Source organism: Sarcophilus harrisii, chromosome 2 (genome assembly GCF_902635505.1).
Source record: "Sarcophilus harrisii chromosome 2, mSarHar1.11, whole genome shotgun sequence".
NCBI classification, from domain to species: Eukaryota; Metazoa; Chordata; class Mammalia; order Dasyuromorphia; family Dasyuridae; genus Sarcophilus; species Sarcophilus harrisii.
Genome location: NC_045427.1, coordinates 201,359,456 through 201,378,508, shown reverse-complemented (window position 1 = coordinate 201,378,508; position 19,053 = coordinate 201,359,456).

Here is a 19,053-nt window from a genome sequence, read left to right as displayed (position 1 = left end):
CAAAACAGACCATAATAAAACTGGAAACATTGGCTCTAAATCATAGGATCTTTGTGGAAACTATACCTCTCACACTGATCTACAGATGTCATATTGGACTGTCATATAACGACAATGTGCTCTAAGTTCTTCATCTTTAAGATGAGGAGAATACGTTAGAGGATCCCTTATAGCCCCTACAAATTTCAATCTATGGTTCTATGTTCTGGTTCTCCTACCTTTTTTGACAATCTCAAATTTACATATTGCTAATTCAAATATACATTAGACTCTATGATGATATCCCCTCCCATATATATATATATATATATATATATATATATATATATATATATATATAAAACTTTTCCTCTCAGCAAAATATCCATAATTTACTAAGAAAAACATCCATTTCTTTCAATCATCTTCATTTCCTCTCTTAAAGAAGAAAATACTCAAAACCACTTGACATTATTACCTATTTTATCCTTTTAGTTAATCTCTGAACAGAAATATCTTCTCTTTTACAAGGCCAAACATTAACTATAGCTCTTGATCTCATCCTTTCCTTTATTCTTTGGCTAATTGGCCCTTAAATAATCACCTTTCTTCTCATTTTCAATTCTTTCTTATTCACTAAATCCTCCTCTGATGCTTAGAAACATGTTAAATTTTCCCCTCATGCTAAAAACAAAAGAAAACAAAGAAAGCAAATTTAAATATGCCTATTATGTATTTAACATTTCTTTCTCTTTTTCTAGAGGTCAAGTACTTGTTTTTGTTATTTCATTTTCTTTCCTTTTAATTATTTTTCCTTTCAAAATAAAGCTTTCATTCTCATTATTCAAAAGAAAATTTCATCTCCTAGGTTACCTGTGATTTCTTAATTGCTAAAACACACCATCTTAAGATTTAAAACTGTTAAATCTGATGTCCTTTTTTTCCAAAGTGGGGTGAAGAATAAGCACTTAGTAAGTTTTTTTTTTCTCCTCATAATAATGCTACACTAGGTATAACTCAATTCTGGAATCCTGGGACATCAAAGTTTCCTCTGAACCTTTTATATTTATAAAGTCAGAGGTTCCATTCTCTTCATATATAAGGAAATAAACCAATTCAAAGCTCAAGTACTGAGGACAGTTTCTTGGTTTATGCAAAGTCTCTGGAAAGAAGGCCCCAAAGCTTCTCCTCTTCCTGAATGTTTTCTTACTAAAAATTATGGATGAAGGATTCACAATATTAGTGAAGTCAAATGAAGTGAAGGTGACATAGTTTAAGTCTATTAAAAGAGATATAGTGGAAGCATACTAAGACTTTTTAAATGCATCTACACTCTCCTAAAGTCACAGTCAAAGAGTCTTTCATTCACCAAATGGTTAACAGACTGAAAACAGTTATGTAAATTTTGATTTAAGTTTATAATCTCCCCAAGACTTTTCCTTTTCACCTCATTGTAACTCTCTGGAAAGTAAACTCTTCAATTATTCTACATGGAAAGGCTGTATCTGATGTATTCTGAACATTTGACAGACCTTTATTAAGTCTAATTAAGAAATTAATGATTCCCTTCAATACTACATTTCACCTCCAATATTACTTTGTACTGGTAGTTACTTTTCTGCATGTTATATCATATGTCCATCTATCAGATTAAAAGTTTCTGGAAGGCAGGGTCATCTCTCATTTACCTTAATTTCCCCTCCCCCTTCACCTCAATGATTTCATTCACAATGACTTAAACGTAATGTACAATTAGAAGTAACACTTATTGGTTCACTTTAGTTATATTGTTTTTGGGAGTAGAATTAAAATGAAATAATATAATGCCAGAGAAACTGAGCAAGACAGAGCTAAGAGAGCAATTTAATAGTTTATTAAATGGAGAGATTTTCTGGGACCAAATGATTCATGTTTGGTCCCAGGGCTGAACGAGACTATTGTCTCAAAGAATCCAACCTGGAGTATCAGGACAGCAAGATTTTTTTTTTATAGGATAACAAGAACAATGACATAATCGGGGAGGCACCTGGATGGGGATAACCTGATGGCGGGAGGCACCTAGAATGACACAATGGAGGCAGATACTGGAGAGGTTACTGATATTCTAATGCTGTCTAAAATGGATAGACCTTCATCCTATCAACTATTAAGAAGGAATGATTATGGCCTAAAGATATAAAACCTTTATCTCATCAAACATTAAAAGGGAAAAGTTATAACCTGAGGCAGAGTAACTAAATAGGACAATGGGGAAACTAGGTCAAGACATTTAAAGGGAACTGTGGCACAACAATTACATTCCAGATCTTCATAGATTTTTTTTTCATTATTTCTTTCAATAACTAAAATTCTCTATCTCAGGAAGATAAGTTAGAAATGTCTGACCCTCACTATGTCATGTCAGATTTGCTAATCTTACTCCATTATGATGTTTCCTAACAACTTCTTTGCTGACAGTATCTCTGATATCAAACCAGATATTCTGACAAAGGTCATTGTTGCAAGTTGTTCACAAGCAAAGAGCACTTACTCTGTTACTTCTTTCTTTTATTAAATAAGACTCTCCTTAGTAGTAGAAGAATATTACTTCTCAATAGTGCTATTAATCAAATAAAACAAAAATTTTTTTCCAGGTTGCCTTTTTTGATTGAACCTTATGCACCAGTTAGAAAGTCTGTAAGACCCTACCACTTCTAAATTATTGCCTTCTCAAAAATTTTAGGAATTCAGTTTTACTCAATTACATAAGAAGTTTAAAAATGTGCATTATTTTCCAGGTATCCTGCTAGTCACTGGAAATAGAGAAGCATAACAAAACAAAAAGCAAAGCAAAACAAACATATAGTCCCTTATTCACAAAGACCTAAAATCCTATTGTAATAATAAAAAGAACCAAATGGAAACGTGAAAAAGAGGGCCCCCAAAATAAAGAACACACAAAAGGTTTCAAGTCTTAAAAAGATCACAGTTTTACAGGGTGAAGTGTAATGCCAAAGAAACTGAGCAAGACAAGAGGTTAGAGACCAATTCAATAGTTCATTAAATGGAGAGATACTGGGACCAGATGGATCTTGGTCCCAGGGCTGGACAAGACTATCATCTCAAAGAATCCAGCCCTGAGTACTGGGACAGCAAGCTTTTTTATAGTATAACAAGAACAGTGATATAATGGAGGAGGTACCTAGGTGAGGATAACCTAATGGTGGGGGAAGCCCCTAGGATGACACAATGGAGGGAGGTTACTGATATTGTAATGACATCTAAAATGGATAAACCTTTATCTTGTCAACCATTTAAGAGGGAATGATTATAGCCCGGGGTTTTGGGGCAGAGCAACTGAGGTAGACCTTTATCTCATCAAAGGTTTTTTACCTGAAGCAGAATAACTAAATAGGACAATTGGAGAAACTGGGTCACGAAATTAAAAAGGGAACTTTGGCACAACAGAAGGAATTTTAGAGATGATCTAATGCAAATTGCTCATTTTAGAAATGTGGAAAATTAGGCTCAGAATGATAAAGTGATTTACCCAAGAACATATAGGTAATAATTGATAGGGCCACAGATTAAACCATAATATGCTGTCCTTTCCCACCATATAACATTTTTTTCATATTATTATTGAAAGATATTTCTAGTACAAAACCTTGGTGGAGTCATGATATATGTTTTGAGAGATTTCTCATCTCTCTTGATTATATACAAGGCAATGGTATTATGAGCTAGAGACTAATTTTCATATGACTAACCAAATATGTAAAATACTCAAAATACAAAGCACACTCAAAAATTGAATAAAAATTGAATAATTTTACATTACACATCCAATCTGGGATTTTCCCCTCCATTTGAACTCAAACTTGCAATTTTGGTCTCCAGTGAGTGATTGATATCTTAGGCCTTTCAATTAATTCTGTGGAGTTTCTCTCCTATCCTGTAGCTAATGATCATAAGCGTACTTCCCATTAATAATAAGTTAGTAAAAACAATTAGTTCTTAACAAAGGCATTTATGAAAACTATCATAGAAAAGCAGCATCTATCAAAACATCCAAAGAAACTTGTTTCATGTTCCCCAAGAAATATATTCATGGGCATGGAAAAGTGGCCTTAAACATAACACCATGTTAGTGAGACACATTTATAGGATACATGTATTAACAAATGTAATCAACAGCTCCCTAAGAGTACTGAGAAGGTCTAGAAATGCCTTTCTTTCTCTATACAATATGCTGATCTTGAGTTACTCTTAATTCCATCATCTTTTGCTTTCTGGGTTGCTACACTAAGTTTAATGAGTTGACTTGTGTCTGTAGTCTGAATCTTTTATGACACTTATTGACTTAGGTTACAGGTTTGTTATCTAGAGTGTGTGTCTTTCCTCCTACTATATATGCGGTTTCTTCTATTTGTGTAGATTTCTTGATGTGATCATCAATTCTGATAGACATGACTCCTTTCAACAATAAGGTGATCTAGACCAATTCTAATAGACTTGTGATGTAGAGAGACACCTTAATCCACAGAAAGGACTATGGGGACTGAATATCATCACAACAAAGTATTTTCACCTTTTTTCTTGTTTGCTTTTTGTTTTCTTTCTCATTTTTCCTTTTTGATCTGATTTTTCTTGTGCAGCATGATAAATTTTACAAAAATATGTATGAAAGAACTATACATATATTAGAGCATTTGCTGTCTAGGACAAGGGAAAGAGAAAAAAATTAGAACACAAGGTTTTACAAGGGTGAATATTGAAAATTATCTTTGCATATATTTTGATAATAAAAGCTATTATTAAAAACACACTAAAAACTATGTGGGCTAGGGATGTAGTTCACACATAGACTCGGAGACATATTGAGACAAAGACACAGATATACAGACACACAGCCAGAGATAGACACCTACACAGACACAGATACACACATACACACACACACACAAACACACACACACAAACTCAGAAAACTTTACTAGAGACAGCTCCTAGCTTGAAGTTTAAATTTAAATTGGTAAATTGTCTGAAGCTTGATTATTTAAAACCCAAAAGGGCATGGCTAATTTCTTCACTTAACCAATCATCTTATTAGATCTTACATTCAACTGAGTTGGAAGGAAATTGTACCTTAATGCCTCTTATTTTAGATTTAAAATAAACTTTATTATACTTGAACTTGTGTTAGAAAAAGACCAATATGATAAAGTGGAAAAAGTACATGCTCCAGAATAAGATGAGTATGATACAAATTTCACATGTGATAATTACTATTAGTGTAACCCTGAATAAGATACTTAACCTTCTGGGGCCACAATTCCCTCATAAATAAAATGAGGTGATTAGATTCAATGATTTTCAGCTCTATATCATTGTTCTTGTGACCTAAGTTAATTGTTATGAAACATCCTAATTGTGTTTTTCCCAACCTCCATAAGAATGTTACATTTTAATGTTTGTAGCATCACATTATCTTTCACTGATGGAGATAAAGGAAATTCATAATGTAAATTCAGTGATATTTTATATACAACATATGAATTTACCAATCCTGATATATTTAGAACAACAATTGCTAAAACTTTCACAGTGGGCTCATTTGCTGTCACTTTATCTCGTTTTGACTTGATTTTCTTAGATATATAACCTGTAAAAGAGCACAGAATAAATGGACAAATCAAAGAACAATCAGATTAATCAGTCTATTCAGCAGTGCCTATCAAATACTGTTGAAATTAATTGCCAATGAATGAATTATTGTGAATTGGGATTTTTATTAAATATTGTTCAAAATGGGTGAATTTGTAAATCTTTCCACAAGATGGATATTTCAGTTAGAATGGTGTTTGCTGTGCAGAAATTTAACCACACATACTGTAAAGAAAAATGCAGTCTTGTTCTTGCTTAACTTTTCAACATGATATTATTTTGAATTTAATGAGGACACATGATTTGCTAATGAGGTATTGCATGGTTAGTGATTTGAACTCTTCTAAAGTAATGTATAGAAGCATAATTGGAACCACTGGGACAAAAATAGTAATTGTGATGTGTGCAATACCTACTGCCCTTTCTCTCTTCTCCCAGCTCCAGCCTATAAATTGAATCTTTGGAAATCTAGTATAGCCATTAAAATGACTATTGTTCTCTAATTGCTTACTATCATTTCTTGGGTTAGTCAAAGAAATGTGCTGTGTTGTCATTATAGTGAGGGAAACTGGTGCTATAGTGTGTCAACTTCAAATTAAATGAATAATATGAATTGGATAATTTTGGTCCACATGTACACTTAATGATCCCAGTAACAAAAGTGCTTAATAGTTTGGAAAATTAGGTCTACAGAGAAAAGTTAAGGGATCTTGGATTGTTCAGTTATGTGCAGAGTGAGAAAGTTAACAACAGGAAGGCTTGAAGCTGTTGCAAAATTAGTTCCAAAAGTGGGTGGATATTGATGGCTGTGCCTATATTGATTTAAGGGATTTCACTAACTTAATTACCTACAAATTTCTTCTCCTTCCACAATTATTTTTCTGATTTTGAATTTCTTCTTTGGATTAAGAGTGATACTTACCATTTTGTGTGTCATGGATCTCTTTAACAAAGCCTACTAATGTCTTTTTAGAATGCTGTCTTAAAATTGATAATGTAAAATGCAAAGCATTAAAAAGCTATCAATAATATTGAAATAAACATGCAGGTTTTTCCAAGTTCAAAGATCTCCTGCAATTTATCCATTCAACTTTTGCTTCAGGGATTCCATAGATCTTAGGGTGAGAATCCCTAGATTGAAATCCCCAGAAAGCTAAAATACAGGCATACTTCCTCAGGCAGGAAATGAAGTAAAACTTTTCCAATAGGATTTTATTGTGAATTAGTTATAGTAATTAGAGAGTCTAAAGGATAGGACAAAACTGGCACAATTTGATAAGAGAAGCTTGGCAGAATTCTAAAATATAAGGATGTAGTATTTAACTATACTAAAATGGCAATCTTTGGAAATTTAGAATGGGAGTAAGGATAAGATCCTATAAATAAAAAAGAAATGCAAAGTAGGATAGGCAGACCAATCAGGAAAGATACAAAAACCAAATTATCTGTCTTCCATAGTTTGGTGTATTTTTTACTTTTTCTGGTTCTTAGCTATGTTCATTAAAGGCAGAATATAAGTAATTCATTCCTTGGGGAATTTACTTTCGTAAGTAAAAAAAGCTTATTTGTGGGAAAGGATATCGGGGAAGATGAATGTGAGGAAGAATTCTCTACACCAATTCACCTTCACCTAAGAACAAATTCAAAGTTTTAACTAGGTCATACCACTAGGATTTTTCCCAAGAGTATAGAAATTTAAAGGGAACTGAACACATTTGCATTCCTTCTACAACAGTGGAATAACTGCTTACTATTTCATTAAAAAGAATAATTGAAGAAGTAAGAAATCAATAGAAATTGGATCCTATAGTCATCATATCGTCACTTAAAATAGACTGTTCATTGATCTCTATTCCCTCATCTCTACCCATAAACATTGATAATGGATTTGAATAAAGTAACTTCTTGTTGTCATGGAGTCTATTTCCCTCCTGCTTCATTTTAATGGTTAAGGAGTCAAAAATACTTCTTATGATGATGACAAACTTATCTTTGTCTAAGTGATAATCTTCTGGTACAGTCTCTTAAGAAAGAATAAGGCACTATATATTCTTTTACTTGGCCTTTATATTTCAAAATCACATTGTGTTTCCAAAGTTAAATTTACAAATCCCTATGCATATATTTAAATAAATAAACAATGTAATTTAATGGGCTCAGCACTGGATTGGAGTCAGAGAGACTTAGGTTCAAATCTGATGTCTAATATTCACTTGTCATGTGAATAAGACCAAGACCTTTTATTTCCCTTAGCCTCAGTTACTGATAAATGAGATGAGGTGAGATCTTTCAAGACAGTTGTGAAAATCGAATAAGCTTTTAACTACTTCAGAGTTGGAGTAGGCCTGAATGTCTTTGAGCATTGATTCAAGGGCATACTTAAGTTCCCTTCCTACTATCTCCCATGACATCATTTTCTCCCTATTTCGATCAAATATGGGCAACTATGTACTTATTGGTCGAGTTCAATTTCTTGGATAGTTCCTGAGTTTAGAATGTAAGACCCTCAGCTAATGAGGATGATGTTCAGGGGTGGGAGGGGTATTTGTGTTAGGGACTATTTAAAGTATCAAACCTGTCCTAAAAGGTGCCTTCTTCTTTCTATTGCCTGCTCAAGGGGAGAGACATCTGATTCTCCCTAGATTGTACAATAAACTTTTGCTTTGCTCCTAGAGATCTCTCCAGCTTTTTATTAAATGGTGACCACTTACCAATTTGAACCACACACTTATATATAAAATAAAGAAAATTATACTTGTAATATAATTAAACAATTTTAAAGTCCTATAAGAATATTTCCTGAAAAATAGTTATGCATGATATACCATAGAAAGGAGTTATATAAGCTGAAGAGCTTTAGGAGAAGGGAAAGAGGTTGGCAAATAATCTTCAATTAATGTCATATGAATATTAGTTGAAGAAATCTGGAATGTTTAGTCTGATAAGGAGAAATTCAAAATGTGAAAATAGCTGCAATCAATGATTTCCATGTAAAAGAATGATTAGACATTTTTGGTTTGACTCCATAGACCATTAATGAGTGTAAATTGCATACATGCAAAATTATATTTCATTCCAGGTTTATTTTCTTAACAATTGAATCTGTCAATAATATTGGCTAATATGACAGAAAGGGAAACTGATAAATGTTGGAAGAAATGTGGAAAAGTTATAGTTATAAACTGATCCAACCATTATTAAGAGCAATTTGGAACTATTCCCAAAAGGCTATAAAAGTGTATACCTACTGACTCAACAACCACACTATGAGATCTGTATTCCAAGTAAGTGTGTGTGTGTGTGTGTATTTTAAGAAATGAACATATGTGTATGAAAATCCAGCACATATTTTTATGCATGGTTACAAAAAATTGGAAATTAAGGGCATACCTATCAATTGGGGAATGACTGAAGAAGATGAAAAGTATGTTTTTGATGCAATACTATTGTGTTGTAATAAATGACAAGCAGGCTGTTTTCCAAAAAAAAAAAAAAAATGGGAAAGACTTGTTTTTCAGAGCTAAAACTCAGTAAGCAGACTGTTCCCTGAGACTCATATAACAACAATTCTTTGTGTTCACTTTCTAGCAAATGTCATAATGGGATTTATGGTTTTCATATTAATGGACATGATATGTGTAATGATTAAGATTTGTTGAAGTTTACTTATTTTCCAGAAGATCCTGACCTGAAAGCTGAAGCTGCAGGTGATTTGCTGAAGCAGAAATTAATCAATTACATCTACTGACATACTAATGAAATCTATGCATTTAACCACTAAGTGAACCAAACCAGGTTCTGCATTCCTGTTTCTGCCATGCTAACTCTGGATAGATACCCAGATGAATGATTACAAGGCTTTAGGACCCAGAGAACATGAGAAAATCACAAGGTTCAATAATTCTAATAATATGGAGACTCTTCCAATACTTCTGTATTGTCCTCCCAAAATGTCTACATGTATGAGCGTGCAGTGAGAATTGTTGACTTCAAATCTAAGAAGTGACTATGTTATGACTCAATCTCTTGTAGTTTTCATGTTTAAAAACACGACTCCTGTCACAAGCAAATAATCCTATTTTTTTTTCCACAGAGGACTTCATTTGGAAGGCTGTTTTTCTTCCTCTGAAATTTAATTACATGATTCCTGTCTCACCTGCATTCCTGATTCACTTGACTCTGGCCTGCTTTGTTTTGCTCTGGCCATTACAGGTTAGAAAGTGGTACAATCTGATTTATATTTAAAATTTTATTCTCATCTCTCATACAGTACTCATTTTTTCTAACATTGAAATTACCAAGTTGCCTCCTGAAAGAACCTGAAGAAATGAATATAAAAATTTCAGAGGAATCATTTCAGTTTATTCCTGATTCTCTAAAATCTTTTCCCACCTTAAAAGGCTAAAATAGTACAATTGAGTGATCTACAACACATAGTTTCTATTCTTTGGGGGACTCTCAGAAGAAACCTGAATTTATAACTGGACCTTGAGTGGCACAGTGAGTTTTTGACTAAGTGGAAAGGCAGTACTATACAATTAATATTATTTATTCTTCATTCATGAAGAAGACCATGACATCAGGGAGATGATGAAATGGCATGTGAATTGGATTTCAATGAAAGAAGACTATACAAAGTATATAGCCTTAATTTCTCCTCCTGAGATATCTGGATTCAATGGCAAAATATAGATTAGCACAACTATAAATGATCCTGGATATAATAGGAGACTTTGGCATTTTTAAGCTAAGTTCTTTTACAGGTCTCATTTGACTGAGGCAATATCTAATTAATGATTTAGGTAGTAAGTAGTACAGTATTTGGCATACAGTAGGTACTTAATAAATACTCCAAACAAGTGGGAGCAGAACACAATAAATTATCTTACCATAGATTAAATTCCTTGTAAGAGGATGGCATCTAACCAAGATTACAGGAGAACTAATGTAATCTCATCATCAGTAAAATCATTCAAGAAAAAAACAAAAAGCAAATAGAAAAACAGAAACTGTCTGTTCCTTTGGAAACATCTGATGCAGTCCTATGGTACTGATATAGTTCCAGAGCACCACTCTAGCTCAAGTCACTTCTACAAATTCTATATTAAATTTCTTAAAAGATTGATTTTTAACCTTAATTCAAGTTTACTTTGTATACAACAAGGTCAGATGATGAAAGTTAGTTCAAACCTTATGTCTCTTAAAAGAAAATCAGATTCAGGGAGTTATATATAAAGAGCCTAAAAATGAAAGAGGGCCTAAGTCCATCTTTGCACCCTTTATACTTAATTTCTCCCATTTAGAACTTTAAGTCCTATAGAGTTTAGAATAAACAGCCTCAGATATCCCTTTTTGATCAAATCAACCAAAAGTTTACCTATTTTGTTGTTTTTTTTTAATAAAAGCCATTGTTGTTTTATTAATTAGTTCAATAATTTTCTTAGTTTCAATTTTATTAATCTCTCCTTTTAGTTTCAGAATTTCTCATTTGGTATTTCACTGCAGGTTTTTAATTTGTCCTTTTTCTAGCTTTTTAAAATTGCATGCTCAATTCATTGACCTCCTCTTTCTCTTTTATTCATGTTGCTGTTAAGATATATAACATTTCCCCTAAAAACTGCTTTAGCTACATCCCATAGTTTTTGGTATGTTCTCTAAATGCTGCCATGCTCTTGGATGAAATTATGGATAGTTTCTTTGATTTGTTGTTTGACCCACTCATCTTGTAAAATCAAATTATTTAATACCCAATTGGCTTTTAGCCTATCTTTCTCTTCCCCTTTATTGAATAAAGTTATTATTGCATTAAAGTCTGAAGAGAAAGCATTTACTATTTCTTTCTTTTTGCACTTGATTTTTAGGTTTGTAAACCCTAATACACAGTCAATTTTTAAGGTAGGTGCCTTGTATAGCTGAGAAAAATGTGTATTCCTTTCTATCTTTATACAATTTTCACCAAAGGTCTACCATATTTAGATTTTCTGGGATCCTAATAATATCCTTAATTTCTTTCTTCCTTATTTTGTACTTAGATTTGTCTAATTCTGAGAAAGGAAAATTGAAGTTGCCCAATAATATAGTTTTGCTGTCTATTTCATCCTGTAACTGCCTTAAAATCTTTAGGAATTTGTATGCTCTGCCCCTTGGTGCATATGCATATTGTTACTACTTGATTGCTTATGGTACCCTATATCAAAATGTACTTTCCTGCCTTCTCTCTCTCTCTCTTGCTTTATAAATTTATTTATTTATTAGAATTTTTATTATAGCTTTTTTATTTACAAAACATATGAAACATACACATGGGTAATTTTTCGAAATTGACCCTTGCAAAATCTACTTTTCCAAGTTTTCCCCTCTTTACCTCCTCCCCTAGATAGCAGGTGGTCCAATATATGTTAAATGGGTTAAAGTATATGTTAAAAACCATATATATATATATATATATATATACTTATATATTTATTTATTTATTTATATTTATATAGTTTTCTTGCTATACAAGACAAATCAGATCTAGAAAGAAGGTGAAAATAACATGAGAAAGAAAACAAAAATGCAAGCAGACAATAGTAGATAGAGTGGAAATGCTATGTTGTGGTTGACAGTCATTTCCCATAGTTCTTTCACTGGCTGTAGCTTGTTCTCTTCATTACTGAACAATTGGAAGGGATTTGAAAAGTGTTATTGTTGAAGAGACCCATGTCCATAAGAATTGATCATAATATAGTATTGTAGTTGAAGTGTATAATGATCTCCTAATTCTGCTCATTTCACTTAGCATCAGTTCATGTAAGTCTCTCCAGGTCTCTCTGCTATCATTTTGCTGGTCATTTCTTATAGAACAATAATATTCTATAACATTCATATACAACAATTTATTCAGCCATTCTCCAGTTGATGGGCAGCCATTCAATTTCCAAATTCTGGACATTACAAAAAGAACTACCACAAACATTTTTGCACACATGAGTCCCTCTACCTTCTTTAAGATTGCTTTGGGATATAAGCCAAGTAGTAACACTGCTGGATGAAAAGGTATGTGCAGTTTGATAAGTTTTTGAGCATGGTTCCAAATTGCTCTCCAGAATGGCTGGATGTATTCACAATTCTACTAACAATGTATCAGTGTCCCAGTTTTCCCACATTCCCACCAGTATTCATCATTACCTTTTCCTGTCATCATAACCAATCTGAGAGGTGTGTAGTGCTATCTCAGAGTTGTCTTAATTTGCATTTTCTTTGTATCTCTTACTTTTGGATTTTGTTACTAATATATAAATATGCTAATGATTTATTTTGTATCCTGCAACTTTGCTAAAGTTGTGAATTATTTCTAAGAGCTTTTTAGTAGAATCTCTAGTGTTCTCTAAGTATACCATCATACCATGTGCAAAGAGTGATAATTGGGTTTCCTCATTTATTACTCTAATTCCTTTAATCTCATTATCTTCTCTTATTCCCAAAGCCAGCATTTATTTATTTATTTATTTATTTTATTTAATAGCCTTTTATTTACAGGTTATATGCATGGGTAACTTTACAGCATTAACAATTGCCAAACCTCTTGTTCCAATTTTTTACCTCTTACCTCCCCACCCCCTCCCCTAGATGGCAGGATGACCAGTAGATGTTAAATACATTAAAATATAAATTAGATACACAATAAGTATACATGACCAAAACGTTATTTTGCTGTACAAAAAGAATCAGACTTTGAAATATTGTACAATTAGCTTGTGAAGGAAATCAAAAATGCAGGTGGGCATAAATATAGGGATTGGGAATTCAATGTAATGGTTTTTAGTCATCTCCCAGAGTTCTTTCTCTGGGCATAGCTGGTTTAGTTCATTACTGCTCTATTGGAAATGATTTGGTTGATCTCGTTGCTGAGGATGGCCAGGTCCATCAGAACTGGTCATCGTATAATATTGTTGTTGAAGTATGTAATGATCTCCTGGTCCTGCTCATTTCACTCATCATCAGTTGTGTAAGTCTCTCCAGGCCTTTCTGAAATCATCCTGTTGGTCATTTCTTACAGAACAGTAATATTCCATAATATTCATATACCACAATTTATTCAGCCATTCTCCAACTGCTGGACATGCATTCATTTTCCAGTTTCTAGCCACTACAAAAAGGGCTGCCAGAAACATTCATGCACATACAGGTCGCTTTCCCTTCTTTATAATCTTTTTGGGATATAAACCCAGTAGTAACACTGCTGGATTAAAGGGTATGCACAGTTTGATAACTTTTTGAGCATAGTTCCAAACTACTCTCCAAAATGGTTGGATTCGTTCACAACTCCACAAAAAATGCATCAATGTCCCAGTTTTCCCACATCCCATCCAACAATCATCATTATTTTTTCCTGTCATCTTAGCCAATCTGACAGGTGTGTAGTGGTATCTTAGAGTTGTCTTAATTTGCATTTCTCTGATTAATAATGACTTGGAGCATCTTTTCATATGACTAGAAATAGTTTCAATTTCTTCATCTGAGAATTGTCTGTTCATATCCTTTGACCATTTTTCAATTGGAGAATGGCTTGATTTTTTATAAATTAGAGTTAATTCTCTACATATTTTGGAAATGAGGCCTTTATCAGAAAGTTTGACTGTTAAAATATTTTCCCAGTTTATTGCTTCCCTTCTAATCTTGTCTGCATTAGTTTTGTTTGTACAAAAACTTTTCAGTTTGGTATAATCAAAATTTTCTATTTTGTGATCAGTAATGGTCTCTACTTCTGCTTTGGTCATAAAGTCCTTCCCCTTCCACAGGTATGAGAGGTAAACTATCCTGTGTTCCTGTAATTTATTAATAATTTCATTCTTTATGCCTAGGTCATGAACCCATTTTGACCTTATCTTGGTGTACGGCGTTAAGTATGGATCAATGCCTAGTTTCTGCCATATTAGTTTCCAATTTTCCCAGCAATTTTTATCAAACAGTAAGTTCTTATCCCAAAAGCTGGGATCTTTGGGTTTGTCAAAGACTAGGTTGCTATATTTGTTGACTGTTTTATCCCTTGAACCTAATCTATTCCACTGATCAACTAATCTATTCCTTAGCCAATACCAAATAGTTTTGGTAACTGCTGCTCTATAATATAATTTTAGATCTGGTACAGCTAAGCCACCTTCATTTGATTTTTTTTTCATTAATTCCCTTGAAATTCTTGACCTTTTGTTTTTCCATATGAACTTTGTTGTTATTTTTTCTAGGTCATTAAAATAGTTTTTTGGGAGTCTGATTGGTATAGCGCTAAATAAATAGATTAGTTTAGGTAATATTGTCATCTTTATTATATTTGCTCGCCCTATCCAAGAGCATTTAATATTTTTCCAATTGGTTAGATCAGACTTAATTTGTGTGAAAAGTGGTCTGTAATTTTGCTCATAAAGTTTCTGATTTTCCCTTGGCAGATAGATTCCTAAATATTTTATATTATCAGTAGTTACTTTAAATGGAATTTCTCTTTGTAACTCTGACTGTTGGATTTTGTTAGTGATATATAAGAATGCTGATGACTTATGTGGGTTTATTTTATAACCAGCAACTTTGCTAAAGTTGTGGATATTTCTATTAACTTTTTAGTAGAATCTCTGGGGTTCTCTAAGTATACCATCATGTTGTCGGCAAAGAGTGATAATTTGGTTTCCTCATTGCCTATTCTTATTCCTTTAATCTCTTTCTCAGCTCTTATTGCCAAAGCTAGCGTTTCTAATACAATATTAAATAGTAACGGTGATAGTGGGCAACCTTGTTTTACTCCAGACCTTATTGGGAATGGTTGCAGTTTGTCTCCATTACATATGATGCTTACTGATGGTTTTAAATAGGTGTTGCTGATTATTTTAAGGAAAAGTCCATTTATTCCTATACTCTCAAGTGTTTTTAATAGGAATGGATGTTGGATTTTGTCAAATGCTTTTTCTGCATCTACTGAGATGATCATGTGGTTTTTGTTAATTTGGTTATTAATATGGCCAATTATATTGATAGTTTTCCTAATATTGAACCAGCCCTGCATTCCTGGCATAAATCCTACTTGATCATAGTGTATTATCCTGGAGATGATTTTCTGTAGTCTTTTTGCTAATATCTTATTTAAGATTTTAGCATCAATATTCATTAAGGAGATTGGTCAATAATTTTCTTTCTCTGTTTTCAACCTACCTGCTTTAGGTATCAGTACCATGTCTGTGTCATAGAAGGAATTTGGTAGGACTCCTTCATTCCCTATTTTATCAAATAATTTATATAACATTGGGGCCAATTGTTCTTTAAATGTTTGGTAAAATTCACATGTAAATCCATCTGGTCCTGGGGTTTTTTTCTTAGGGAGTTGTTTAATTGCAATTTACTTCCTCCTCTGTTAGTCTGGGAAGTGTATATTTTTGGAGGTAGTTATCCATTTCATTTAGGTTATCAAATTTATTGGCATAAAGTTGAAAGCTAGCATTACTTACACAATATTGAATAGTAATGGTGATAGTGGGCAACCTTGTTTTTCTCCTGATCTTATTGGGAATGATTCCTGTTTATCCCCATTATATATTATGCTTACTAATGGTTTTAAATAGATGATTCTGACTATTTTAAAGAAAAGTCCATTTCTGCCTATATTCTCAAACATTTTTTAATAGGAATGGATGTTGGATTTTATTAAATGCTTTTTCTGCATCAATTGAGATGATCATATGGTTTTTGTTAGTTTGTTTATTATTATGGCAATTATACTAATCGTTTTCCTAATATTGAAACAGCCCTGCATTCCTGGTATAAATCCTACTTAATCCTGTTGTATTATCCTGGGGATGCTTTTCTGTAATCTTTTTGCCAATGTTTCATTTTAGATATTTGCATCAATATTCATGAGGGATATTGGTCTATAATTTTCTTTCTCTGTTTTTGTCCTGCCTAGTTTAGCTATCAGTTTCATATCTGTGCCATAAAAGGAATTTGGTAAGACTCCTTCATTGCCTTTTTTTATATAGCATTTGAGTTATTTTTTTTAATGTTTACTGGAATTCACATGTGAATCTATCTCGTCCTGGGGATTTTTTCTTAGGGAGTGATTAATAGCTTGTTATATTTGTTTTTCCAAAATCGGACTATTTAAGCAATTTATTTCTTCCTCTGTTAATCTGGGCAACTTATGTTTTTGAAGGTATTCATCCATTTCATTTAAGTTATCAAATTTATTGGCATAAGATTGGGCAAAGTAACTCCTAATTTTTGCTCTAATTTCCTCTTCATTGCTGAAAAGTTCTCCCTTTTCATTTTTAAGATTAACAAATTGATTTTCTTCTTTCCTTTTTCTAATCATATTTACCAAAGGTATATCTAGTTTGTTAATTTTTTTATAAAACCAACTCTTAATTTTATTTATTAATTCAATAGTTTCTTTTTTTACTTCCAGTTTTATTAATGTCTCCTGTTATTTTTAAATTTTCAAGTTTAATGTTTGATTTAGGTTTTTAATTAGGGGAAATCTTGTATTTCTAGAGGCTTACTTGCATAAAATAGAGAAAGAGAAGATCAGTGAATTGGGCTTGCAAGTAAAGAAGCTAGAAAAAAGCTAGTAAATTAAATCCCTCCAATCAAATAATAAACTTGAAATTCTAAAATTAAAATGAGATTAATAACATTGAAAGTAAAAAGAAAAAAATATTGAATTAACAAATAATATTAAAATTTGGTTTTATGAAAAAAAGCAACAAAATAGATAAACTTTTTGTAAATTTGATTAGAAAAAGGAAAGAGGAAAATCAAATTGTTAGTCTTAAAAATGTACAGGGAGAACTTTTGATCCATGAAGAGGAAATTAGAGCAATAATTAGGAGTTACTTTGCTGAACTTTATGCCAATAAATTTGATAACTTAAGTGAAATGGATGAATACTTACAAAAATATATGTTGCCCATATCAACAGAGGAAGAAGTAAATTGTTTAAATAGTCCCATTTAAGAAAAAGAAATAGAAGCTATTAATCAACATCCTAAGAAAAAATCCTCTGAACCAGATGGATTTGCATGTGAATTCTACCAAACATTTAAAGAAATAATTAATTCCAATATTATATAAACAATTTGAAAAAAATAGGGATTGAAGGACTTCTACCAGATTCCTTTAATGATGCAGACATGGTACTAGTACCAAAATCAGGTAGGTTGAAAACAGAAAACGAAAATTATAGACAAATCTCCCTAATAAATATTGATGCAAAAATCTTAAATGAAACATTAGGAAAAAGATTACAGAAAACCATCCCCAGGATAATACACCATGACCAAGTAGGATTTATGTCAGAAATTCAATATGGTTCAATATTAGGAAAACTATTAGTATAATTTACTATATCAATAACCAAATTAACAAAAATCATATGATCATCTCAATAGATGCAGAAAAAGCATTTGATTAAATCCAACATCCATTCCTATTAAAAACACTAGAGAATATAAGAATCTATGGACTTTTCCTTAAAATAATCAGTAGCATCTACTTAATACCATCAGTAAGCATCATATGTGATGGGGATAAACTGAAATCATTCCCAGTAAGATCAAGAGTGAAACAAGTTTGCCCTCTATTACCATTACTATTCAATATCATATTAGAAATTCTAGCTTTGACAATAAGAAAAGAAAAAGAGATTAAAAGAATTAGAATAGATAATGAGGAAACCATATTATTACTCTTTGCTAATAATATGATGATATACTTAGAGAACTCCAGAAATTGTACTAAAAGCTATTAAAAATAATCCACACCTTTAGCAAAGTTGCAGGATACAACAAATCCACATAACTCTTCAATACTTTTATACATCACTAACAAAATCCAACAGCAAGAGATGCAGAGAAATTCTATTTATAATAACTGTTGATATTATAAAATATTTGGGAATCTATCTGCCAAGGGAAAGTCAGGAATTAAATGAGCAAAACTACAAGACACTTTCCACACAAATAATGTCAGATCTAACCAACTGGAAAAATATTAAGTGCTCTTGGATAGACCGAGCGAATATAATAAAAATGACAATACTACTTAAACTAATTTATTTATTTAGTGCTATACCAGTCAAACTCTCAAGAAACTATTTTACTGACCTAGAACAAATATCAACAAAATTCATCTGGAAGAACAAAAATTCAAGAATTTCAAGGGAACTAATGAAAAAAAAAAATCAAATGAAAGTGACCTAGCTGTACCAGATCTAAAACTATATCATAAATCAAACATCATCAAAAACATTTTGTAGTGGCTAAGAAATGGACTAGTTGATCAGTGGAATTGGTTAAGTTCAAGGACAAAATAGCCAGTACCTATAACAATCTAGTGTTTGACAAATCTAATGGCCCCAGATTTGGGATAAGAATTTACTATCTGAAAAAAACTGCTGGGAAATTGGAA